The sequence below is a fragment of the Cygnus olor genome, chromosome 13 (genome assembly GCF_009769625.2).
Source record: "Cygnus olor isolate bCygOlo1 chromosome 13, bCygOlo1.pri.v2, whole genome shotgun sequence".
NCBI classification, from domain to species: Eukaryota; Metazoa; Chordata; class Aves; order Anseriformes; family Anatidae; genus Cygnus; species Cygnus olor.
The window spans coordinates 9,618,347-9,639,764 of record NC_049181.1 but is presented as its reverse complement, the minus strand read 5'-3'; the positions used below and the strand labels follow the sequence as shown (position 1 = coordinate 9,639,764).

Here is a 21,418-nt window from a genome sequence, read left to right as displayed (position 1 = left end):
CTGGCATAAGGTCATCTGAATAGCTTCTCTATAAAAATGCACTTATAAAATGTGGTGAGCATTAAATGACCAAAGTACCTGTGCAGGAAACACTAGATAGGAAACATATATGGTAGTCATCCCATTTACTGCTATTTGCACCCAGGCAGAATAGTGATTAGAACTGGCTGAATTAAAGCAAAACGTTTCTCACAAACATGCTTTCAAAATTACAAACAAGTTTTCTGCTTGGTGGACAGCAGCTGTTTTGGCTATCTTTGCGCCCCTGTTGCGGTAAGTGCGTTTTTTATAACGTATTTTTGCTAAAACAGCTACGTTTGGAGCCTATTCACGTGCAATATGATCTGAATGTACTTATGGGAATGTGCCTTATAGTTGTACTTCCATCCAATCAGGAAATAAAAACACAACATTTGACCTACCGATTATTTCTAAACAGCTTTTTTTTGGTCGGTAATGGTTTTGCATTAAACTCTAATTATGTGGAAGTCAAGAGCTGTTTGCTAGAGTTAATAATGATAATTTTTCAAGTTGTAATTTATGAAATGAGGGGTGATCAACACTGAGTGTCACAGGAGCTGTACTGTGATATCTTCCTTGGTCTGAGAGTCACAAAGGTGCGTGGCTCGGAGAACAAGGCAGGATGCTCAGCATGGCCTTTGGGCAGGAGCTGCCAATGTCTCTCACCATTGCCTCACTGCAGGATAGGGCTAAGTTTGATGTTCGTCTGGGTCCAGTGGTGACCTGGAATCAGCAGTGCTGGGATCCATGTGGCTTTTGCGTCATCTGAAGCAAGTGCCCAGCCTCATCCAGCAGCTCTTGTGACTGCTGGGGCACACTTGTACAGCTTGCCAGTAGCGTCTTCTCATCAGTCACAGGTGGTGCAGAGAATGGATAAGTGCAAAAGGAATAAAATGAATCTTCCAGAACTGTTTTCTAGGGAGTGATGTCCCTGGATTTTGTGGGGGGATAAATGAAGGTCAGTAATTAGGTGCCTGCAGTCTTTCAGCAACCATTTCATTTTCGTGCTTTGGATGCTGCTTGTAAATCAGCTACAGGTGTTCAAAGCCTGTGGTCCAGAAACTGTTGAGTCAGAGATGAAACTGTGCCTTTTTGACAGTGACTGGAGTGTCTTTAAGAGATTATCCTACTGCAGTTGAAATATATCTGGCTTTGTACCACTTACAAAATGCGTTCACAGTAGGTGGTGGCATCAGCCTCCTCTTAGTGAATGCAGATATTTATATTATGCAAAAGGTTTTCTCACTTTACTGTATTCAGATGATGACTGGAAATACCGTTCTTGTTAGATAAAAAATTGAGTCTGACTTTAGAGGTGAATTCAAAGAGCAATTTATATTTAATATATATAGCAGCAAATAGGAACAAAGCTGCTTAAAGATTACTTTCGTGATGAATCATTATATGGCTCTCACCAGTATGAAAAGCAATAAAAGTCAAAAAGGAGTGCTAGGATTTAATCACTTAGAAAATGCATGGAAAGGGACCTGTATTGTAGACAGAGTTTTTCATCACATCAAAGTAAAAGTGCTTTCAGGTGAAACAGTATTAAGTGACTTTTCACCTGAAGATGAGAGGCAGTTGCTATCTATTGTGTATTGTTCCAGAAGGTTATTTTCTTTGGCTGTTAGTTACTCTTATTATTGAAAACATTTTAAAAAGCATGACTGACTTCCATTCCCCATCCCTGTTTTAGGGCAGATGCTGTCATATTACTTTTTCTTTTGAATATTATCATTGTTGCTACTAATCCTAATTAAATGTTGTAACTTCTAAAAATCAGATTAATTTGGGCCATCAGGCCAATGCAAATGCTGTAATAATTGGAGCTCGTAAAATGTTCAAGGGACCGTAATTTTACTACGGAGCTGCAATGGCATGTGTCCAAGGATCGTGCTACCTTTGTTCAGATGACATGGATTGTAATGTGTGCACTTAGGCGTAATGCAGCACGAATAGAAATGATATGTTGCTCAGCTGTTGAATTGCACACACTATCCGTAAGTCAACAAACATTAGAGAAATGACATCACCTCTCCCATCAGTGAAAAACTCTCTTCTTACTATAAATATTGTATGAATTCTATGGTTTCTGCACGAGAGCTAAGCAGGCAGGTAGAGCTGGGAAGTTGCTGTGCACCAAAACCCGCAGTTCGTTCGTGAGCTTTGTGGTAGTAGACCCTCAGCTCACCCACAATGTTTCACCCTAGGGCTGCAGTCCATGAATTCAGCTTGCACAGAGGCTACTTCAGCTAATTTGATCTCCAGCCAGGACACGCACCTTCCTCACCACTTCAGGCTCTAGGGAGCAGGACAGACGTTGTGAGCTTCTGATAACCTGGTTCCTTTAAATTCTGTTTTGGTGTTTTAGTCTTTTTGCAACAGATTCTAGGTAGCAAATAATTAATTTCAGTTCCAACTTGAACAGTGACAAAGTTGGTCTTTCCACTTCGTCCCAGATGAATTTCTGAGGCAGAGACATCAGGGAAGATCTCACTGGTCATTATGGCTGTAATTACCCGGCACTGAAAGACAGAAAGGGATTAAACTGACACTGCAAACATTTACATTGAAGTTGGTTGTTTAGATTTTCCTCACAGCTGAGGAAAAAAGCACTCTGTGGGAGCAATTACCACTGCTTGTTTTAGAAGTCTGGGGTAAGAGAAGATCAATCACAGGCTAGAAATGCCCCATCCTTGCTATTTGTGCAGTCAGAATCTGCAGAGTTGGCCTGGGCTGGGGTGGCTGCAGCACTGCGTGGGATGAACCCCACCAGCAGCAACAGTTAAATCCTAACCCCAGAAAATGCTCAGCTGCACCTCGGCTGCTCCAGGCTCCTTGGAGGGGTTTGGAGGAAATTAGAGGTGATGTAGCTAAAATAAGGAATTCCGAAGTGTTTTTATTTTCATGCCAAGACTTGCAACGTTTTGCCATGAATGCCGTGTTACTTTCTTTTTCATTATCTGTAACATTTAAGAAAGTCTGGGCAGATATTTAGGATTTCATAACAGCTACTGCTTACAAAGGAGGAAAAATAAGATTGCAGAAGCATATTAATTATCTACAGTTTAATGTATATAGTGGCTTGCAGACAGTTATTGTGGACATTGTTATCTGAAAGACTGTAATTTTAATGGTTTTATTGGGGGCTATTGTAGGTCTACTGAAACTCTTAGGGTTATTGTTTAATTTTAATATGGGTCCTATTTGGAAAAGACTGTATTCTTTTTATTTTTATGGTACGCAGTATCATGTGCTTGGCTTGTGATAGTAAAAGCATAGTTGAATGCTGGAATGAATGCAAATATATCTGTTTCAAAGATTGCTCTTGCCTTAATAACCCACCTATTTTAATTGCTGCCTTCTTTGTTTTCTAAAATCAAGCAAAAATATAAAATCCAGTGTAAGTACATAAGTCTGAGAAGTGTGTCATGGATAGGGTAAATACTGTCGAACATTCCTAGGCTTTGTAAGACCTAAAATGATTGTTAGGATCATATAGTTTGACCTCCTGATAACACCAGGTGTAGAAAACTTTATCCAACAATTTCTCCTTGCCTTTTGGAAGCATGTTGAGCCTTGTTTAAAGAGCGCAGATAACTGGGACTCAAATGTGTCCTGAGGGTAGTTGCTTTGGTGAGTAATTATTTCCAATGCTTAAAAAAAAAAAAAAAAATCCAATCTGAGTTTATTTCCTTGCTCCATATGTTAAATCTTCTGCCTTTGCCTACTTAATTAAGGAGCCTGCTACTAATAGAAATCATTTTACATGATGTGGGAAAATCATTGTTCAGCCTTCTTTTCGCTAAAGAATTATTTTATTTAAACTCTTTCCACACAATCTGTTTTCAGGCCCTTAAATGGTATGTGTTTCCCTCCCAGTTTTTCAGTGTTATTGAGATGTGGACATCAGAGGTGGGTATTCTGGGAAAGTAGAACACAATATTCTGCTAACATTCCCACTGACTCCATATGCAGAAACCTTTCTAACCTTGGACAAAATTGCCTCTCTTCAAACATCCAACGGTGTTATTAGCTCCTGTAGCTACAGCATGACCCTGGGACCTCATGTGCTATTTATCTGCTGTGACTTCTATATAGTATTTGTCTGATTTCCAACATACAGTACATCCTTTTGTATGCCCCACCATGGCATTCTTTGATCCTAGATGAGCACACTTGTATTTTGCTGCGTTAAAATGTCTGATATTTGGCAGGCCCGGGCTTATGATAAGAACTGAGCTGTTTGGCTGTAGCTGCCTGAATCTGACCGTATTTATCCCTTAAGCTAGTTCTGAGTTGCATTGGGCTGAGAAACTTCTCTCTGTAGGCCCAGTCAAAAGCACTTCCATTCGCTGATGGTTTCTCGTTAAAATTACATCTTATTGATTATCAGTGATTTTTAAAGCGTTCTGTAGTAATTTCATGTAATGATACTCTTATTGTCAGTATTCAGCGTGTCACTGAGGCATTTGCAAAGGACAAGTTTGTAATGCTGGCAAAGCTGCTGCATTTTTTCCCCATCCTGCTTTATTAAGTGGATTAAAAATTCTTTCAAGATTATCAAATAGGGCTGGCTGGGATTCCCATCATATGCAGACACAAGGTTCTGATGCAGCCTGAGGCTGCAACCATCTCTACTGCTTTCCACATCCTGGTGGACTTCAGATGATGTTTTCCAGGAGAGACTTATCAGATTTCTATTGCTGTTGAGGTATTCATAAAATAACCCAAGGCAAAGGTAAAGCAAATTACGTATTTTGTTTGAGCATTGTTATGTTTCCCTATACTTTTTGTCAGTGTTGGGTTTCCTGCTGGCACTTAAGGAAAGAAAAGAAAGTAATGAAATTATGAGTTCAGTCATCTAGCAGTTGCTCTGTGATTTTGATCTGGGGCTCGTGTCAAGTCTATAATTACCTGAATAACCATCCTGACCACCTACAATTGCTGGACTAATATATTCCTTTGGGGTCCATCATAAACTCTCCTGTTAAGCCCTCATCTGGCATTGCTGGCCTCTAGCTCTTTTCCTGAGGTTGAACATCTTTTTCCATTGCTGCTCCCTTGAGGTACTTCCCTTCCAGCAGGAAAATGGAGTAAAATCTTTCCTCCTCCAATCACTGTGAAAGGCTTGCATGCTGCTTTCTATTTTCTGTATGCTCAGTGCTCACCCTGCTATTTCTTACTCATTTAGCATCCCTTGTCCTTATCTTTGGGTCTCTGTATCACTCCACTTTGATTACTTTTTCCCATCTTCTTGCCATCTTCATTTTTTCTTCTTTTTTTTTTTCTTCTTTTTTTTTCCTTTTTTTTCTTGAACAGTACATTTATTTCCTTGACATAACAATTACTGACAGTCTGGTATCCTGTCTCCAACAGCAGCAAATAGCAGATGCTTAGAGAAGAATATAAGAAACAGGGTGAGAATATAATAACCCTAATATATCCTGCCAGCAACGATCAGTATCACGTATGCCTGACTGTGTTGTGAATGTGTTTAAGCAGAGCCCAGTGGGGGGATATAATGCCTAAAACCATGTGGGTGAGAAAAGGATAATTTTACAAAATGGCAAATTTTCTTGCGTAGCTGCTGTTCTCTAAAAGCGCTGCCCTCTCTTTGCATTGCTTTGCTTTGCTTACCACAGAAAGCTACAGCAGTGCTGTGCTTGTTCTGAGCGTGCCCTGGCGTTCATCTGCAGGGCTCCTTGCACCTGATTGAATAGGAGTTTGTGTTCCTCTCCCTTGGAGGTTTTTTAGGGTGATGATTGCAGTGTGACAAGATAAAGGAAGAAGTACTTGCTTGGTTATGAGCCTTTATGTGATTGCACTCTCTGACAATTTTCTCCAGCTTTCAATCTTCGGCTAGCTGTAACACAAGCTGATGTAGCTGGAAGTGTGATATTGAGAAAGATTTTTGTGGAAAAATCATGGCCACGTAAGGGAGGGAGAGATTCAAAAATGTTTCCCCTTCCTATGGAGAGATTGCAGGTATGTCGTGCTTGTCCCACGGGCGAGTGAGTGAGCACCACTGTAAGCCCTGGGGAAACAGGCGTGGGCCAAGTGTGCGCTCACAGGCGTAGAGAAGTGGTGTGCTGTGGCTATCACTGGAAATCCATCAGTTGCTGGATGAATTGCTATAAAGCAAGAGAAAGTGCAGTAACAGTGCTGGGAAATATTTTGAGCGGTGTTTCCTAGGCTAAATAGGAAAGGGGTTGCATGTTTTTTTGTCGTTTGGTTGGTTTTTGTGAGGTGGTTGTTAGCTATTTTATTTTTACTCTTTGGTCACCATTGTACTGGGGATAGTGCAGTGTAGCAATCTTCTTAGTCATATAACTTTGTCATTGCAACAATGTGGTGGTAACGTTTACATCTATACTTCTGGCTAATGAAGAGGCAGAAGATAAGTGGATGTAATAAAATAATAATAAAGTATCTCTTGCACTCTTTTAGTTTAAAAACAACAAAAAATCATACAAAACAGCATTTTTGCTCAGCAAGGCAAGGTAGGTATATGAGGAAAAATAACTTATACAGAGATGGATTTCAAGCCCACTGTAGTCCATAGGTGCCTTCTATTGAGCTGATGGAGTTCATGTTGATGTACTGCAAAACATTTTTAAAAGTATTTTAACACCCTAAACAGCAGAGAGATGCATATGAAGAACCTTCTCAGTGGAAATTAACTCTTAATCTATGTTGTGGGTTTTTTTTTTCTTTTTCAAACCTCTGATCTGCATCTCTACCCATCCACGTGCCTCAGGCAGTCTTGCTCACTGTGCTCAACCTGGTTGGCAGTTTAAAGGTGTAAAAGACAAGCGAGTCCCCTGATTGGATTAATGCTGGGACGTGAGCCTCTGGTTGCTGGTGGCTGATGGCTGCTTCCTTGCAGGTGGGAGCAGGGCTTTGCATACAGAGGAAGGCTGTGAGCATTAGCCAGGATGTTGGCTTTGCTATGGTGCGACGGTGAGGTGTAGTAGAGCAGCTGACGTAATAGGAGGATGTGGATTTGGGGTGTGTGTATTTCTTTCTGCATCTTCGTGGTTACTTTCAGGTTCATTTTTTATTTCTAGATTATTTGTTTCCTGAAAACTTCTCCAATCTTTATTTAAGTCTGAAACAAAGTCTGAACCTGTGAAGCAAGTAGAAAAATGTATTTTAATTTTTTAAAATGCTAGGTTTGAAGTTGCATTTAAAAATCTCTATTAGCAAGTTGAATATATTATCTAAGGCACTATGCAGCGAAATCAGAAGAGTGATGTTGCAGGAATTAGATCTCTAACTGTAAGTTCTTCACTTCTGTGCTTTCTCTGTTACCATCAGTACTCCAGCAGCGAACAACCACAGTTTGATTTATCCTCAGCTGATGGTCGGATTTACAGATGTACATTTGTTTTTCTTATCTGAGTTGTGTTTTCTTCACATGATATGTTTTCTTATTGTGCCTGTTGTTTTGTTCATTGCTACCTGCAAAATTTTTGTAGAAGTCCTTGGAACTTCCTTAGGATAATATATGAAAGAATAATGGGAATGAAGAGGGATTTTTATTGACATGACAGGCCTTCTGTACCCAGCTCTTTACCTTATAACTTCACCAAGAAGGAAAAGGGTCCTTCTATTAATATAGGAGTCCATAAGTCTCTACAGCTCTAACCACTCTAGTGCATGCTGTGTGATTGTTAAAAAGGATTGGACATTATTCTTCCCAATTTTTTTCTCCTGGAAGTGCAAGAGTAATGACCTATGCCAAGTGATCGTAGCAGTGGATTTAGGGGATGTTCAGGAGAAGAGGGTGAAGCACACAGTGAGCCTTTCCCAGACGGAGTTTTCTAACTTCTTGCAAAGTTGTGCGTTCCAGGCCTTAGGAGTTTGTGAATATGAAAATTAGCTTATGTACCTTCCTGCCCTGGATTTATAATTCCTTTGATGCCAAAGTGAACTGTATCTAGAGACTCAGGGTAGAAATATGCCTACTGATATATGTTTTAGTTCTGTGTAAATCATTTGTAAGTACAGCACACTCTATTCATTTAGCTAGTGACAGTGTTATTTAGGGGTGATACGAAGCAGTCACAAAGTAATAAGGATTGCCTGAGGAAAAAAAGGTGCTAAAGCTCTTAGGTGTATTGCTAATTTAAGTAAAATATGTGCTGTATTGGGGCTGTAGAATATCTCTGTTAGAAGTCTTAATAATATTCAAGTCTTAGATGCTTAAAGGTTCATTTTATTCAAAATGAAAACGCCATGGTTATTTAAGTACATTTAGACTCATTTTATAGGTTGGGTTGATTCATTCTGTTCTTAAAATAATATTTTATGGGAATCTTAACAGAAGGGACACCTGTGCCTGCCTAATGTATGTAAATGTAGTCCAGCGGTGAATTTCCCTAGCCATGATAGAAAGCACAGGGAGCTAACTTCTAATCATGATGCTAAGTCAGGCCATATTTCAGGTTAGGCTGATATGCAAGGACATCAGTATTAAGCAGATATTACTTTAATTATATATTAATGCTGATGTGGTGCATAGAAAAGAATGCAGCTCTCTCCAAGACCTGAATAAAAAGTAAATGTCACAAACAGAGATCTGCTAACTTTATGTTAAACCAAATCATAAATATGCCAAAAAGTAATAGAAAGCCATCCTAACTTGGGTGGGAGAAGAAGGAGGAGGCTACTTATTGCCTCTGCTTTTTATTTCTCTAAAGGTTTTTCACTGTAAAATCTCTTGCTAGAACGATAACCTTGACCTAGTTGCAAATGAAGTTAAGTTAGATTGGAGCTGTTGCTACCGTCTTGCTGTGTAGATGCTTTCTAGTCATGGAGCAATGAAGAAAAACAATTCTTACTAACTTTAAGTGCCCCTTTATATATCCCAAAAGATAAGTGCTTTTTTTTTTTTTTTTTAAATCTTTTAACTATTGGAACGTGGATTAGAGCATAGCAGGATAGTAATGATGAGATTGCTGTATTTATTGGCAATATCAGCCTGTGTGAATGCTGGATGAGGTCCTCTCCAGCCTGATTAGCAGTATTTTTCCAAGGTGAGATGAAATGTTTTAGTTTGTGGTGAGCCCTGAAAGTAATAGTTGCCATTAACTAAAGATTTAAACTTTGTCCCTGGCTGCTGCTGGGCGTAGATTTTATGACGGTTCTCTTTTTATTTCTCCAGCTTCTGTTGTATAGTTTGTGTTCATTTAGTCTGTCAAAATGGGCTGTCTCATCTGAGGCTTCCAATTAATTTTCCAGAGTGTTGCTGTGTATAAGGTACAATTTTTCCCCGTCTCTTTCAGCTGTGGCATGGCAAATACTGTGTCTTCCTGCACCACAGCAGCAAGTCCTCCCATGCTTTGGGGAAGAGCAGATGTGGATGCTGTGCTAATGATCTTCATTTGGGAGAAGACATATCCAGGAAGGCAAATTTCCTTCCGCCCTACTGAAGCAGTAAGCTTTGTGTACACATGGGGGTCTCTTCCATTGCTTATTAAGCTACTGGGGATCATATAGCCCCCCTTTCTATGTCTCCCCACCTCTCAGGAAATAAAATTTCAAAGGTTACATTTTTTTTTAAATGCGTGTCTTAGAGGTGTGAGATGACTTGCAGCAACTGTTCTGGTGCCCTGCCATATAAAGTCTCCAATAAACACACAAAAGCACAATGACGTGTGTGGGCAGTTCTATGGTTATCCCAAACAATTAGAAGGCACCTGGGCAGCGACAGGCAAACTGAGAGGAGTTCTTGTTGTTTTTTTAACTGGAATCACACATTTGGATTTCTTTTTTCCTTTTTAACCTTTTTTTTTCTTTTTTTTTTACTCTATCCAAACTTCTGGATGTTTTTTCTACTGTAGACTGCTGAGCATCACCACTCTTTCAGTAAATATAAAGAATTTAACTGCGTGATTTTTTAGATTTTGAAATGCAACTGTCTAATTTTTAAAGGTATTCACATTTTTATATCAGTTTTTATGATATATTTGGAAAATTCATACTTTACTGTTGAATGCAAATCTCAGCATATTGATGTTTAACTGTTGCAAAGTGACACAGAGCAGAGTAAACTCTGTGTTGTTCCTGCAGTGTGTTTATTGCTTTTGCAGTACTGGCATACTGGTGGGAAAAAGATTTGTTTCATGCCATGCAGCTGAGTTAACTATGCTGCTGGCAGGTCTCTGGTGGCTCTGTGTTTTTTCTTTGAGTCTGCTACCTGTTCCAGGCAGATGGTGTTCAGGTTGCAGGCAGGCTGTTCTTTGCTGAACGAACCTGTCTGATCATTACAGCCAAATGAGAACAACTATGAACATCTTTTGTCTCTAACGTTGTCATATGAAGAATGGTGGGGTGAAATCTGAGCTGGTATCTGTGCCTGTCCCAGAAATACGTTATCTATTTAAAACATTCACGGATGTCACTTTTCTCAGCCCCTGCTGTGAGGGATGAAGCTAGGAGACGGGAAGTGACCAGCCATAGCTGTAAGATAAACACCAAAGATTTTGTCATGCTTTCATGGCTCTAACCTGCTGCTCAGAAGGATCTCCTATTAAAGCTTTAGAAAGTTAGCTAGTCTTGTAGCTTTAAAGCTCTGTTTGTCACCGGTTTATTAGCTGTGGCTGCAGGAAGAACTAAATCCATGATCCAAATGATAGATCTCAATATGTCTAAAACAAATTAACAAACAAAAAAGCCCCAACCCCTTTTTACTCTGAATAATGTCTCTCTACACTTACATCAACATTTTTGTGCGTAGGCTGTGTCCAGGCCAAGAGGATAATTGTGATCAGGAGGGTTCTATCGGCCACATAGCTGTCTCCAGCAATAATGAATTCAGATCCCTCTATAGATTTTTGCAAGTGGGTTTACAATGTTCTTACATTGAGGTAGAAGATGGTATCTACCAGAGACAAGCAAAAAGCTCACTGGTAACACTTTGTGAATAATAATTACAGAGCTGTATTCACCTCCGATTTTTATTCTGAAATTTCTGGGAGAAAACTGCATACTGAGATAGAATTTTCTCTCATGTTATGTTTTACTCAAGGACTTCTCTTTCACTTCTGGCTGATTGAGGAAAAATGAGAAAATACTTTATCGAACCTTAATATTCCCAGTAGTGTGAGAAGCATCCTAAAGGGCTGGATGTATGTTATAATGGCAGTGGTCTCTTTGAAGATGGGTAGCGGAAGGATCAAGCTTGAAAATCTGGATATAATTTTGTAAGATAGTTCAATTTAGTCAGGATGTTAGATTTAATTTTTTTTTTTTTGATTGGAAAGGAAATAGAAAGGTGTGAGACTTTTTTAAAAGATGATAGGAAAGGGTAACTCCTTTTAGAGAAGAGGCCTTGTTTTCTCCATTTTCATACAAATGTAGATGTTAATTCCTGAAAAGATAAAGATCTGTGCACAAATTGCTGCCTGGAATTGTTGCTTCTATATTTCATAATAGCAATTTCTGTAGCACTACATAAAAATTCATTTCCATGGCAGAGGTGGGTTATATGTAATTCTGAAAATGTGCCACATCTTTAATGAGCACTGATGAAAAAATATTTATTAACAGTTCTTTGGTTATCAGAAAAGCTTTTGAGTGTTCAATGTTTACAGATTCTGTAATCTGTTTCCTGGGTATTGGGGCAGTTACCGTTCATAGCAAAGCTCTGCAAAGGGATACTTTTTTTTTTTTCAGATGATGATATTCTGATGTTATTCTTTATTTCTGTGCAACTTCTCAAGCTTACCATAGAAAAATAACATCTCCAGACTACACGATTTTCCCAAGTTAGTGACTTTTATGTGGATGATGATTGCAGCCAAGGAAAGAAGGATATTAAAAAGGGAAGTTGTATGTGGATTTAGTGAATAAAAGCTATACGATATTTGTATTGTAGCTACATTGTGGTAAAAGCCTTTGAACGTTATATGTAACAGCATCTCTCTGAATATCGAAGTGTTTCACTGCAACTGAGGTGGTTGAGATGGACCATGAGTCCCAAGCTACTGAACAGTTCCTTAAATCAAGACATCAAATCCATCAGAAGAAATCAAGTTCCCACTTTGTGATCATTAACAACACTGAATCAACATGTGAAAACCTGGGTGTGCATTGTCTTATCCAGAAGGATCCCTGGTAGCTGTGGGGGGTTACACCCTCAGGAGCCACAGTCTCTTAAGTGTCTTGTGAGGAGAAGGAAGGGAAGGGAGTGACTGGTGATAGAGCAGGAGCTTCTCAGGTTTGTGGTTGAATACCTGGCAGCACTGAATAGAGAAATATCTCTTTGTCTCAAACTTAATGAAAATGCCCCCTCAAAACAGCTCTCCCAATTTGTCCTACATTCAAAATAGAAATACCTTTGCTTTCTCTCTTCTGATGGCACTCAATGAAACACACAAATGTGGGCAGGAAGAGACTCTGAATACCCCATTCAGAATATGCAATTTAGGTATGTTTTTTGTTTGTTTTTAAAGAGAGAGGTTTTGTTTTATGATTTACTTATTGCATGACAGGAGTATTTTTGTTTTTATAATAAGAAAGCAGTTTAATTGAATTCCTTATTTTATAGGCAGGATCTAAACAAGAATTACTAGAAGGTAATTCTTATAATGCTGACAATTCTCCTTTTTGTAACATTTATTTATAAGACTATCACGACTGTGACACAGATGTATGTACCAAAATAGTACATATTTATAGACTAAGTCTATAGTTTAAGGCAAATAAGTAGGTCTTGCCTTTAGTAAGATATTTTCCTGTATAAGGACTCTGTTTTTAAATAGTGTGGATAATGGTGTCTTTGCTATCTGAGGAGTGTATGGGTATGACTCACAGTGTCATAAATACTACTGCTATTACAGTGAGCATCCAAGTGAAATTACACAAAATTATATATTTGCCAGGGTTCTTTTCTCTAACGGCCAAACTTGAAAATAGAAAGCTTTATTATGCGTTTTGATGCATTTGAACTATTCAGTGTTCTTGGTGGCCCACTAGACAATTTAATAGGGCTCCTGAACATCATCAATAATTCATGTGTCTCTTAAACAAGCATGTGGTACTTGTTCAGTGACAATCAGACCATGCGATACTGTGAGCTGCTCTAGGATGTTCAGGGCCATCTACTACCCAGCCTGTCAGTGCTGGTTCTTGACCTTACAGAAGTGCAAGGTTCATGGATTTGAGCCCTGTGTGGATTGTCCCAAGCAGGGAACCGTCCTTTGCCTCAGCAAGCCCACTGTACCCTTACTATAACAGTATTTTCATGAATAGGAGGTGATTGTTTTCTGAGGATGTGGAGAACTTTGTTCAATGTGAGTTGCCTGCTGCGGGAATGATGTAGGCCATCACAAGGATGAACACGCAGGGTGTTCAGTTCTGGCTGGGCCAGACATAGAAAATGGATGACCTGAAGTGAGGAGGTGTGGAGGAGGCCTAGCCTGGGCTAAGTGAGGGTGCAGGTAACATTAGCACAAGTGTAAGGCAGTGTTAAACTGCAGTGCATGGTTCCAGTTCAAGACAGAACTGAAAATCCAGTGATTATTGTAGGATACTGATGTTTATAAAAAAAAAAAAAAAAAAGAATAGAATAGAAAACATTATGTGGTTTGATTTTTTTCTGCTTTGTGGTATGTCTTTGACTTTGTTTTTATTCTTGTTTTTCAGTACTGTGACATCTCTTGTTATGCTAAATACCATATCCAAATAGAAGGTTTTAGAATCAAAGAGGATTGAGAAGGGCAAGGGGTGAGTACAAGGGAGGCTATTCCCCACAGGGGTCTGTTCTCTTGACGTGCCTCAGGCAGTTCTGCTGGCAACATTTGCGTTCTTTGATCTCATTTTACCATTGGAGAATGGAGACATGTAAAAAGTAAATGACTTAGATGAACATCTTGGTAGAGGTGAGAAATGTCTGCCAGTTTCCTGTATAGCAGTCCAGTCTTTTCCTGCAAAAATCTTCATCCTGTAGACTTGTCACATCTAAGCTATGACTGTGTGTCTACAGATAGGGTAAGAACTTACAAGAGCTCAGTTATTAAGGGTGTAATGTCTTGAACAAATATTTCTGAAAACTGTTAACACTGTTGAATGTGAATCTGGTGAATAAAGAGCAGAAACTGGGCAGATGAAAGAAAACGGTGCAAACCATTCACGTGAGTTTTTCTGCAGCTGGAATCAGTCCAAAGTCAAGACCTTCTCTCTCCCTGTTTGAAGTTGTTGTTCTTTATCAGGTTTCTAAGAAAGATCCCATGCTGGTTTCCTTAGGGCTGTATTTGCTATCAAGATAATGGCCAGATCGCCCTGGCTTTGTTCAGGATGCAGAAGTGTGTGAAGAACTCCGTGGCTAGGCAGCTTTCGGGAGTTGAGCTACTATCCCCAGGCAAATGTGCTCTGTGCTGGTTTGAAAATAGCTTTTTTGCAGATAGCTGAAGGACTGGTAATGCAGCACAGTGTATCTCCTTTGGCTAGCTGGGGTATTTGGGCTGAAATGAGAATTCTTGCTCCATGGTGAGAAAACAATAAAGTGGCTGATTGTACTACCAGACCTTATGGCTCACGCTTATGCCTCAGAGGGGTGGACAGAAAGAAAAGGCAAGTTGTTTCATGCCAAGGGTTACCATGCTTGCTTGTCTGGGACACACATTTCCCAGTAAAGTAAAGCCACTTTCTTATTAGGCTGTCATCTGGGCATCACAGACCATGGTTCATGTACCAAATGTGGTGTTCCTCATGTGGAATTTGGAACTCCTAGCATTTGAACCTACAGGTCAAAGCTTATTTCCTGCTTCTTTTCAAACTTTAAGAATCTGACATAAAAGGCTAGTGAGTACCAGACTGACTGCGGCTGAGCTTTGAGCAATGCTGCCTCTGTTGCCTGTTACATGTCTGGAGCTGCTGTGTATGCAGCATTACAGGTTGCATTGCTGTTGCCCAAACTGCTCATCACAAATCAAGTAACTCTGAAATGTGACAGGATGGTACCGTTTCATAAGGATTTCTTTTATCCCTATTTCTTATCCCTATTTTTCTATCTTATTGCTGTGACAAGTGCTGGAGTCCCTCCAGACTGTCAGTGGGCCACAGCCTGGGACCCTCTTTTCAAATCTGCTTTATTACTTAGTGGCATATTTTGTTTCCATGGAAACCTGCCCCCATCCCCAACCGAATTCAAATTGTAAGATTGTCAGGTGCATAAACAATGCTGTCATTAAATAGTGTTCTCAGGTCTGAACAGATGCTTGTGTGCCTTCCCAGGCAGGCAGTGTGGCAGCAGGAGAGGTTATGTGGCCACCAGAATTTGTTGCAAACCTGCAAAGCTCTGAAAGATCTGATGAAACCAGCTGCTGCACCCTGGAGAGGGGTTTCCTGTGGCTGGTGTTCTTCAGGGTTCTCACGTCCATAACAATTATGTCCATAGGAAAGGTGGAGTATTTTTTTTGTGATCAAAAATGATGTATTTCGTTTACGTCTAAAAGCCTGCCTGTAAAGTAGGTATTGAAAAGAACAGATTTATAACAAGAATAAATAAATAAATAAATGTATATCAAACAGAACATGTTGTTGCCAGGAAAATGAGATTAATCAGAACACGCATCTTGGAGTGAGGGGTGAGTTTCTATCACAGAGCATGGAAATGCAGCTATGAGATATCCAAACAGTTTTTGTGTTCGTAGTGCTGTAATGAATAAGAATTGTTGATTGGCATTAGTATTTTCCATCCTACTTGTATACTGGCATAACAAGAATTGCTCATGGCAATATTATTTTCCTTTCAGTTCCTCCCCTATGGCTGTAATGGTAGGAGATCATCACTAGCGGGAAAAAAAAAAGCTTACTTTAATGATGTAGAAGTGAAAGTACTGTGTCTGAAAGAATAATGTTTCCCTTTGTGTCTTTGTGAAGCCTTACAGATACTGTTATATTGGTAACCACTTTTTGTAAGTGCTGTATTAGCAGGACAAAAACACTGCACAAGAGAATTTGCAAATCTTTTTGGGAGAGCCATTAGACTGTGAGATAAAATGTGGTTCTGCATCTCTCTAAAAATAAGATATTTGCATCTGTATAAGAACTTCAATTTTGGTAGCCAGGAATAGTCTAGGAATCTTCATTGTAATTATTAAGAACTACTGAGTTGCACAATTACTGCTTTGAGAGAGATGTGAATGTACTTGGTATTTCAGACTACATGGACAAGAATTTATTACTATTTAAAAAGCTGGAGGAGTTTACCTGTTTGCTGGCAAACAGTATAGAAATTCAAGAATTGCCAGGCTGGAGAAGGTTTCAGGTCTGTCTTGTTTGGTGTGTCTGCCCTGACAGACATTAAGATCAGAGGTTTCAAAGAATGGGAGGAACCTTGTTGTAGGAGAGGTGAGATGATTTCTTCAGCTGGTGGAAGCCAGTTGGTGGGTGGACAGCAGAGATGCAGAAAGGGTGCTACTTTTTTTTTTCTTCTGCGTGTGTGTGTGTGTTTGTGCATGTGGCTGTCACTTAACATTTGAAAATCCTAAATGGAAATCATTGGTTTGGAAAGTGGTCAGTGCCAGGACATTGTTTTGCATGAATTAGCAGTCGGTTTGGTTTATGAGTATGAAATTTTGGTGCTAAGGATCTCCTCTCTACATTGCTAGTCATAGAGTTATAGTCTGAGCATTGTCTGGGGTCCCCCTGAACTCAGATGGGGATGGGAGGTGTCCCATATCGGTTGGGTCTTGGATCATGCAGAAGAGCCCCCCAAGGCCTGCAGCCTGGAAGCCAATAGTGGTAGGATTTTCTGCAGTGTGGAGTGATGTGGTCAGGTCATAGATTTGCTGATGTGCATCAGCTCATGTGATGCGAGAACAGTAACCATTTTTGGAACTACTGCAAAATGTCCACAGCTCTGCGTCTGAGAACTGTTTTCACTTACCTTTGAGATAATGTTAACCAAATAAAACTATTTCACATTGTTCTGTAAAACTACAGCTGTGCATTGTTCTGTGCTGTGATGGAATCTTCCCATTCATCAGTTTCGATCAGCTCTGTTCTGAATCCTCTCCGTAGCATCTGTCAAGTTTTTGTCCGCTTTTTGTTTTTCATTAATTTATTGTGCAGATTAAAATAGATGAGATATGATGTACTTTTTGCATTAATGCTGCCAGAATCAGAAGCCTAAAATAGGGCTGTGCTAACAGGTGCACATATTCTTTGTCAACAAATAGGTGTCAGTTCCTAATTGCGTCTTTTAGTGGTTAGGCTGAATGCTGTACCTGGGTGTCAGAGTGGAGTACCATTTGGTTATCATTTCTGCCTTGCTAAGTATTCCCTGCTGCAGAATGTTATTGGAATAAGCTCTTAACATGTCTGTCTTCTGGTCCTTGGAAAGACGTGTTTTTCACAGCACATTTTCTTTTGAAGTCTGATTCAAAGTCCATTGTAATCAGTGCACTCTCCCATGCATTTTAATGCAGCCAAATCAATGGTCATGCAATTAGGAACAAAGAATATTGCTCACATCTGCAGGGTGGGAGGATGCCATGATGTTGAAAGGGACATGGGCATCCTGCTGAAAGCCAGCCACGTGTGTGTGTGTTTGAGCATTGTGGGGGTGAATGTGGCCCTTGAATATACCTGCAGGGGAAGGACTGTTGTTTCTGTACTGCGCGCAGATGAGATGGCTGCTTAGGAAGTCAGCCCCACTCTGATGTTGACACTTTTTACAAAGGATTATAGCAATTTGAAGAGGGTTCAGAAAAGCTCTGCAAAAAATTATGTCTGTAAAACCTGCATTTTTAATGAGAGGCTCATCCTAGCTAAAATAAGGTTAATAGAATACTTATTAAACTGTATAAATACTACGGCGGGAGATTTATCGGCTTCTAAAACTAGTAGGCAAAAGTGAATCTATATAAATTGGTGGACGGAAGCTAAAATTAGGCTGATACATGTTGTAAGAAGTGTAATTCTAAAAATTCTTACCGAAGAGCATGGTGGATCTTTATCACTAAAAGTCCTTAGGAATATACCAGTTTTGAAGGTCAGCACATTGCTGACTTTCAGGGTAGCTGCAAGAGTCTCTGATTACAGATCTCCATGTTATACTGTGTACAAGATCATATTGTTAAGACTATCTCCTCTTGGCCTTAAAGCCTAAACACTTGTCATTCACTGGCTTGGGTGAGTTTTGTAGTAAATTCTTTCAAAATCATACCATTAGGTGCTAATTCCTGTAATGATCCAGATACAATTTGTTGGGATTGCTCTGTAACACAGTGATTTTTAGAAAGGATTTTTTTTTCCTGATTTGATTTGATGTTTTTCAATGTCCTTATTTTAAATTGATATTTCTTAGAATATCTTTTGCTGGAGCAGATTTTAAATATAATGTTTTTAACTATATATAAAATTATCTTGCTGAGGCTCGTGAATGTTCTCTCCCCAGAGAGAAAACTCCAGCTAAATCTAAATCTAAAAAAGTAAACTTTTTTTTTTTTAAAAAGACAAACCAACCTTTTCAAATACACATTAAGTGAAGAAAGGATGGATGGGTGAAGCCTTTTTTCTTTCACAACTTTCAGCTTCAGTGTTCTTAAATATTGCTTACAGATTTAACAGGTATAAAATTATCATAGATTTTTTCAGATTTATTTTCCTTTAAACCGTTGTTTAAAGATTTGCAGGTGACTACAGATTTTGCAAATGGGATTTTATAGTAAGGTCACAGTTCTGAGATTACAGTTGCTTTATTTATATACAGCATTTATTATGGTAAGACTGAGTGATGTTGCTTACATCAATGTACTTTAAGTAGCATGCTCCATTTTTCAGTCCTGTCAATATGATGCTCAGCTGAAAGCACAGTTCATGTAAGGGTCTTGCTACCATTCCATACAGATTGCCATCCATGCCCATGTAGTGTCAATTTTACATCTGCATCTTCCTTAATTACTTGTAAATGATATGCCCTGCAAAGCAGAAAATTTTGATTTTGTTCTCAGGGCAGATGTAAGATGCATTCTTGCCGTGGAGATTTTGAAATTCACCAGTGAAGTTAAGCTTCACTAGAAGGAAAGGACATGGGCCCATGTGGTAGTGTCACACAATCCAAATGGATGACATTTTAATGCCAAACAGAATTGTACTTCTGGAAAATAATAATAACGGTACTTTACCCTGTTCTGTCTGCCTCAAAGTGCTTCATTTGCATTAATAAAGCTTTGGGATGTCCTTGCATAGTTGATGCTATTAGTATTGCAGACCAGTGCTTTTAACATTAGTAACATGTCTGTTGAATTGAAGTACAGAGTATGGGTAATATAGGAATAAGAATAATATAAATTTCAACTAAACTGGCTTAATGTGCCCTCCTCCTGTTGGGGGGGGGGGGGGGGGGGGGGGGGGGCAGAGCAGAGAATGAAACAGAAGGAAGAAGCAAAGAAGCTCATCAGATAACAAAAACACAACATGCAATCAGCTACACTGTTCTTTACAGGAAAACTGCCCCGGAGATGCTTCCAGAGAACGAGATGGATGCAATTCAAAAGGGTAAGTGTGAATAAAGGAGTCTGGCCATTTAAAAGGAAATGGTAAGCACGACTAAAGTTTGGTAGTAGTTGTTAGTATTTTTATTCTTTTAAGATGCACACAATTTAATGTGAAACTGAAATACAGCCCCTGAGTTATCTGAAATTTATCTGCAGCCTGAACAACAGAGCGGTGCCTGAGGGCATGGGCGCTGCCCTGGTGCTGGCTGTGTTGAGTAAAATGGTGAACAGGACCTGGTGCAATTTTATTAATGGTCTTTAGATATTTCTCTTTCCCATTTCCATCCTTGTATTTACCATTATGTTTGGATAAAACCTTGTTTACGTTTACCTTGACTCCTTTCATAATAATTTTCACTCTTGGTGTTTTTAACGTATTTGTTGCTGGGGCACTTCAGGGGTTAGGTTTTTGGGGAATTGTTTTGAGCTGAAGAGCTGTTTCTAATGTCTACCTACATGTACTTTGCTAAAATCTTAGGAGCTGTTTTTCCTGAGATTTCAGTAGGTAATGGTAGCTTTCATGAAGATCAACAGCCATTTATCCAATTGTGTTGAAAGTTTGTTTTTTCTAAAATTTTTAAAGTTTAAAATTTGAAGTATCTAAGATGCAGAACTTTGAATTTGTCTTTATGAAATGCTTATTTTTCTTTTTTTTTCTTCCCTACTTTACAAAGCTGTCTTAGCCTTCTGGAAAGATAAGGTTTGTGTGCTTAGAAATGGTAATATGGAATTCCTAGCAAACTTCAGTTCTACTTCAAACAATTGCTTTTGATTTGTGGTCCTGGCATAGGACTTCATGGAGCTTCATACCCAGGGTTAACTGTATTACAGACACCTTCCTAGCATTTATTTTAGTGCTAACACAGGTATTCTGTTCTTTTGCTGGATTTTTGCATGTGTGTGTTATAAAATATAACAGAAGCATCTGTTGGGAGTCCTCACTGCAGAAAAGAGCAAAATAATTTTCCCTGATCTGTGTACTGCAATATCCTTCCATTGCATACTCTGTTCTTACACACTCCACAGCTTTCATTTGTCCTTTATGTTTTGTTTTCACTAAAGAACATTAGACACAGCTTAGCCTGCAGACTTTGTGCAGCTGTTATTCTTCAGCTGCTGTTTCGTTAAAGAGACTGTAAGATGCAGTATGATTCTACTGTCAAAAAAATAAAAACATCTTTGGACCATCAGTCACTGATATGGTTTGCTTTATTCTTGAATGTACATACTTCGTAAACTGTAGTGGTTACTTTGGGTTGAAATTTGCTTTGCCAGTTGTACTTCTACTTCAGGGAGTGAATTTTGCAATAAAAAAAAATGATTTTGAATGTCAGTCATTGGTGATATAGGATACCTCTGTTCCTTTATTTTGAAATTCTGCTTTGTTAGAAACTTTTTACATGACAAACCTGGTGTGTAGGGAATTATCATCATCATAATCTGTGTCATGCTTTTGGGCTTGTAGGCTTGTAACTTTTTGGAAGCTTATGAGAGTCAGTGTAGAAAAGCCTATTTCCTTTAAATAGAAACAAAATACATCTGAAGAGGGCTGTCCCAGGCAGTACAGTATGGACCTTAACCTGAAATCCTTGCAGAGTGAAGAAATCTTTACAGTTTGATGGTACTTTGTTTCATTCCCATTGAGCTGTTCTTTAACTGAAAATCTCCCAGATCCTTATATTGATCTGAATGAATCATCTTTTGTTGTGGGATGTAATTGTTGATATACAGCATAAGGTTTAATACTGTTATTTATCAACAAAGCAAAAAAAATAAGTCCTGCCTCTGTGTGACCAGCTGAATTCCTGGCCATTTACTGATGGCATGGTCATGGCACTGGGCATGTGGTGGCCACCATGGGAGCTGGGCTCTGCCTCGCTGGC

General features: G+C 39.2%; 1 protein-coding gene across 6 annotated transcripts in view; it reads left to right on the top strand.

The window, feature by feature from the left end:
- Positions 1–21,418, top strand: part of HTR2C (5-hydroxytryptamine receptor 2C) — a 284,648-nt gene that overhangs the window by 60,463 nt on the left and 202,767 nt on the right. For 4 of the 6 annotated variants that reach the window (XM_040571972.1, XM_040571965.1, XM_040571971.1 and 1 more), the window contains exon 2: positions 19,484–19,536. The gene's annotated coding sequence lies outside the window, so the exon portion shown is untranslated. Of the gene's footprint in view, positions 1–9,316; positions 9,463–13,674; positions 13,756–19,483; positions 19,537–21,418 lie in introns of those variants that run through there. The other 2 variants (XM_040571969.1, XM_040571970.1) reach the window with 2 other exon arrangements.